The 6581-nt window shown below is 25.7% G+C and overlaps 1 long non-coding RNA gene across 1 annotated transcript; it reads left to right on the forward strand.

Moving 5' to 3' along the window:
• The first annotated feature begins 5586 nt into the window (after positions 1 to 5586).
• Positions 5587 to 6154, forward strand: LOC128281555 (uncharacterized). Its single transcript, XR_008271786.1, has 2 exons — positions 5587 to 5780; positions 5872 to 6154. It is a non-coding gene; the product is annotated as an uncharacterized LOC128281555 (long non-coding RNA).
• Positions 6155 to 6581: the final 427 nt, after the last annotated feature.

Genomic DNA, 6581 nt, shown 5'->3' on the forward strand with positions numbered 1-6581 from the left:
TTTTGCAAAAATTATGGGTTTAGTTTCGATGCTTTTATTTGATCTTTTTTTTTTTTTTGCTTCATTCAAACTGATCTGTTGTAAATAGAATAAGAACAACATTTAAAGGAACAACTTACAAAATACCACAATAAAACATTTCCTACAATTAAAAACTAATATATGACATCAAATGTAATACTCACCACCAAGCTTTAAACATGTCAGCACGATTAATACCTGCTACAATTATTTGATCAATTTTAGTCACTATTCTTTTCAACTTTTGAAATTTGAGTCCTGACAAAAAAAGTAGTAGTTAAATTTGTTTAGTTAAATTCAATTATTAGTTTTGTACTATGCATACAATTGTAAATTTTGTCCATCTTGTCCAATTATTTGATCAATTTTAGTCACTATACTTTTCAACTTATGAAATTTGAGTCCCGACAAAAAAAGTAACAGTTAAATTTATTTGGTTAAATTCAATTATTAGTTTGTACTATGCATACAATTGTAAATTTTGTCCATCTTCAATTAGATAATTCTAAGTCCCTATACTTTTTACATTTTGAAATTTCAGTCTTGACACAAATGACAACAGTCATTAATCCATTAACTAGATTTTTTTTAGTAAATGATATGTGGAAATAATAAGTCGACACTGCATTACACATAATAATATGTTTGTTGCATTGAGTTTTGGAAGTGATAGAACTTAACTTAGGGTGTGTTTGATAAACTAAAAATTAAATACCTTATTTTTACTACTAAATTTTATAAGTGATGAATTTATATTACAAAATTGTTTGGTAAATTAATAAATATGAAGATTGAATATAATTTTCTTTGTATGATCAAAGTAAATATTGATTTTAAAATATTATTTATTTTTAATTTAATCTTATTAATATAATAATTTATATTATTTTAGATAGTTTGGATGAAAGATAAATATATTAATTTGAATATTTCATTTTTTTAAAGAGAGGATAATTTATTTTAATTTTTAATAAAATAAAATCAATTTAATATTTTCTATGTTAAGTGATATGTAGGTAAATGGAATATATAGAATTGTGATCAATCAAATATTGCAAAGCCTTGGTATCTATCTATCAGAATTGGATCATAACGAAAATTTGGTCTATACTTGTACCATAATTTGGGATTTTTTTTGGGGGGAGGTTAGAATTAGAGTGATAGAAAAGCAAAGATATGGGCTTGTGTAAGTAGGAAACAGAAAATATCTATTCTAGTTCTATCATCAGCTATGGATTCGAATCTAAGAGAAATTCTAAAGAATGTTTGCTACCCTGAGATTTTCTTGTCTTTCTTGACCGATAAGGAAAAAGAAATTCGGTCAAACAAAAATGCCATTTTGGAGTTTTATCAACAATTTTCTTGTGTAGGCAGAAATTTGGTATTTTCTGAATCCTTGTGTAAGAAATTACAAAAGAAATTCTTTCAGCAAAGATGTGAATTAGGAAAGATTGGTTGACAAAATATGAACTAGAGATTGAATCTTAATATACCTTAGAAAAATACATTTTTGTTACCGCGAGATATATTGGCAGCTGCGAATTGTTTGATTAGAATGGGTACACTTGACTATATGAATCATTTGAAGAATAAGACTTACTTATTTTATTCAACGCTTTTGTATTGAAATTTTATATTAAGAAAAAATTAAAATAGTTATCAAACATATTTAAAATATTAAATGTTAAAATTTTTATTTTCAATTAAATGAAATTTTATTTTTCAATGGTTTATCAAATTCACTTTTAATGAATTTAATAGATACCTTTTAGTGAAGGTTAAAATTTTAAAATTTAAAAATACATAAATTAAATTTGATTAAATAAAAGTATAACGACTAAATCCAAACCTTAAGTAAAATACGGGGACTAATATCAAAAGTTAACCTACAAATAACTAGTCCCATTAACTTTTCCGATAAAAAAAAACTTATTTAAAAACTCTCTTTTCAATAATATGAGTTAGAATGGATGCTCTTTTTAACCAAGTTTGTCAGTAAGGTATTAATTAAGTTATCAATAGAGGGATTAAATTATGATAAATTAAAATATAAGATTAAAATATAGTAGAGGGACCAAACCGGAATTGGACCATTTTATGTAAAGGGCCGGGAAATCTTCACCCAGTAAGTTTGGGCTGCTTGGGCTGATTTGTGATTCGAATTGGTTACTCGTCAACACCACTATTTTTTTAATATTAAAAATTATATTCTATTATATTTTTAATCTTTTAATTATATTTAAATAAAAGTAAATTTTTAATTAATAATTACTAATCCGAGTGGGACCGAGTTGACTTAAAATACACTGAGTTTGAATTTTGGTCTATGGTATGAACATAACGCCACTTATCATTGGTTTCATTGGACCGTTTGCTATAAAGCCAAGAGTGTGACTTTCAATAATAATAATAATACTATGTTTGAGTTTGATGTTTGGATTATTTATTTGCAATAATAATTAATTGCTGATTTTTTTCTTTGTACTTGAAAACAATTTAATTCCCATTTTAATTTGAAAAAATGACTTTTTATCATTTAATATTTTTAAAAAAGCACTAATCTCTCTCTCTCTCTTTAAATTTTTGTCTTAGATTGGATTAGGTTAGATTAAGTCGAGACTTGATTTTAAAAAATAATTTCACGAAAAAAGCTTGAGTTTAGCTCAACAAAATTTATTCAAATAGTTCATTTCACTGTTTAAAAATAATAAATTATTAAAAATAAAATTTTATATTAATATTTATGTATTTTTATAATTAAATTTTAGTGGGTATTTAGTACATTAGCTATATATTTTTTTATTTCATAAGCAATCCTAAAAATTTAACATATGTCTTTCTTGTTTTAAATATTTTTTAAATATTTTATTATATTCCTATAGAACACTTGTCAACTCTTGGCACTGCTTGTGAAGTCTAAAAACTCGACAGTATAACAAATATTTTTTTCATTAATTTTAAATAAAAATTTAAGTAAAAAAGGTCAGCTCGAGAATAAGAAAATTTTATCTAAGCTTAAGTTAATCAAGCCGAAATACCCATGATCAAGTCAAAATACAATTAAAATAAATTGGTTTTTTTCCCTAATATCTATAAGGTAGAAGTTGTTTCATAAAAACTCATACCCCAATCTTTATACTTTTCAAAGTTTTGAATTTAATTCTTCTATATTTTGGAAGTTCCAATAGAATTAATCATTCCACTTTAAATTTCAAATAAAACTTCTAACAATAAAACATAATGTTACATGTTGAACTTCAATAAAAATTCATAAAAATGCAATCAAGAAGTAAAAAGGACTAAAATTTAAAAAATAATAAAGAGATTAAATTTCAAAAATCTAAAAAGTATGGTAACTAAAGCCGTATTTAAACATAGGAACTCATCTTGTTATCGGCTTTATGTTAAATTTAGACGAAGTCATGAAGAATTAAAAAAGGAATATCCACAAATTTGATTTCACCCTACTCAAAATCCACAAAATTGATTCTAAATTTCTACATTCTCATGCAAGACAAAGAGTCATCTTTCTAATACCCCTTAAAAGAAGTCATGGATTTCATTTGATGGATGAATAAAGTTTCCAAGAAGAAATTCTCTGGAATGCTTTAAACATCTTCCAGAAATGAATAAACCCGTGTGCAAAAATCTGCTGTATTTGTTGCGGCTGGATCAAAATTTTAAATTGAGTATTCAAATTTGAAGTTTATCATATATAATTATATTTATGAATTTTAATCTTATAATGTGTTATTATTACGTGTGGGTTTTAAGTTAATTTAGTCGACATTAATCTACATTATTTTTAATTTTTTATTGATTTGTGTTGTAATAATTTATATTCAAAGTTCACCCTTTCTGACTATAAGCAATTGATTATAAATTAAATCCTTAAAAACATTATACGAGTATAATCTTAGTACTTTTATAAGATGAGGCTTATGGATGTTTTAATGTTTGCCGCCACCTGCAAGTGTCACGTCAAGAACTCTAAAAAAAATGGCATTGTGTAATCACACATTGAGAAAAAAAATTATCCATATATAGACGGGTGCACTGCAGATAGGGGTGTAGCCTGAGTGAGAGTGGTAAGGGATTCGGTTACTTCTAAAATAATTTTTTTATTTAAATATTATAAAACTTTTAAAATTTTAAATTAATAAATATATAAAATTATTAAAATAATAAATTTCTATTTTTATTATCGTAAAAATTATAATTTTGGCTTCTACCCTAATTATAAATTCTATCTTGTATTTTGAGAATAGAATAATGACTTGCGGTGGGTAGTATATCAGATCAATAGTTGTGTGTTTGATTTCACATTAAGTCCTAATGAGGACAAATAAATTGGACCAGTCGTAACGAAAGCATAGTAAATCAAAAGATAAGGTTGAGCACCCAAACGAGTGGGCCAAGAGATTAGACTAACTGGAATGAGAGGTGTGTGCATCACAAGAATGAGTAGGAAAAGAGTATCACCGAAATATCTTAGAAATTTGATAATATTTTCCCTAAATTATGTAGACTATTATTCTTTTAATTAAATAAAATTTACCTTTTCTTTTCAATTTGCTTTCTAACCCATCCCCATTCTAACACATTTCCCTAATAAATAGTCTTTTTCACACATATTCTTCAATTAAAAGGATTGGGCCCGATTAACAAGTTTGACAAAGTCACGTAAAATTATTACAAAAAGCTATACTTTCAACCTACGAACACGTTATTAACGATTAGTGAATAATTAAACCTGCGATTAAAATCACGCTGGTTCTAATTTTTCCCCCAAAAAGACTTTGCATTTTGACTCAAATTTGTATATATAAAGTTTAAACGAAAGAAAAAATAAACAAAATTAAGCATAATTTAGATAATTTATTATCCTAAAGAAAATATATGGAGTTCTCCAAAATTTGGGATCAGTTGAATATTGTGAATTATTTTATTCAAAGTAAGGTTCCAATTTAATTCCAAATCAATTAATCACCAATCAATTTTCATAAATGAAGTTACAAAAATATATATTCAAATTTTCAAGTTTTTGAAATTAATTCGATGGTCGAACTCATTAGACAATTGATTTCCAATCTGATCGGTTCAACTAATGTATCCGCTTTAAATTAAATAAATTGTTAGAATTTAATAAAATAAAAAAATTATAAAATGTGGTTCAACTGATTTTTTAGCCCCATTCAACTAGTCTGATTAGTTCATGGGTCAATCATTTTTCTTTGCCTCTCTTTACACCAATACCTTAATCGATTCTCGATCTGACTAATTGATCTGATTTGATTATAAAAATATTGATTGGAATCAATCTCGGATTCAATCTATGAACAACCTCTATCTCTACTCTCTATAAATAAAACTCCAAATCAATTATTCATTTTTAAAATAATTTTGTTGTGCAAACTTTAATATTATCTTTTAATGTGTGGGAAAAAATCATAGGTATTGAGAAATCACCTTTTTTACGAGACTTTGAAGCAAATGAAAACGCGTGGACGTGATCATACCCTAAAACCTTTATAAAGGAGATCAATTGAAACACCATCCCACAAACACATTTTTTTTGTTTCTAAAGTCTTTCCATAATTATTAAAGAATTTAAGCAAAGCATTATTGAAACTATAGTTTCAAAAGCTTCCTAAACATGGCTAAACATTTAGGGTTCTTCATCTTTCTCATTGTGGTGCTAACATTTTCGAATTTCAAACGTGTTGAATGTGGAATCCTCAAACGTGTTCATCGACGAGGTTAGTAATAAATCATTTCTTTTGGGTTTATTTCATTTTTAATTCTTTTTACATAAATTCTGAAAGAGTATCGATTTGTTTATGATATTAGGGTATGCAAATTTGGCCACCCTTGGAGTTGTGTGCAAATGTTGTGATGGTGAGGGAGGTGAATGTAGGAGCTCATGGGATGCTTCTTATTCTTGCCCAAAGCTTAAATGTCTTCCATGGAAGTATCAGTAACCATTTATATGAATATATGATTAATATTACTATAAGATTAAAGCTATGTCTTTTACTATAAATATCAATTTCAGATAACGAATTGATGATGATACCCTATATTAGTTATTTTTAAATACAATAAAATAAAACATTTCAAGTTTTACTTGTAATTTTCATGTTGATTTTCATTTTTTCAGAATAGTGGCACAAATGGGTTTTGTTTTTTCATATTTGAGTTATATATATCACCCAATAAAAATATTTCAAAAAATAGTTGAATGCTATTACAGAAAAATATTAAAAAAGATGGTTGAATTAGTGTAAATGAGTGATTTTTTTTAAAACTTTTTACTCTCTGTGAATTTTGCTTTGTTAGAAAATATTTAAGAATTACTAGATTATGATATGGTAAAAGAAATTTATATAACAATTATATTTATAAAATAGATTGATATAAAATATAAATGAGGTTTTAGTTGAAATGGTAAAGTTAAGATATTGAAAATTATGGTGCTTTAGTTCAAATCTTGTCAAATGTGATTTTTTTTAGATTTTACCCTCATAATAATGTTTTTTGTTTTATAAAAAGAATGGATT

Source organism: Gossypium arboreum, chromosome 10 (assembly GCF_025698485.1).
Source record: "Gossypium arboreum isolate Shixiya-1 chromosome 10, ASM2569848v2, whole genome shotgun sequence".
In the NCBI taxonomy this organism is placed as follows: Eukaryota; Viridiplantae; Streptophyta; class Magnoliopsida; order Malvales; family Malvaceae; genus Gossypium; species Gossypium arboreum.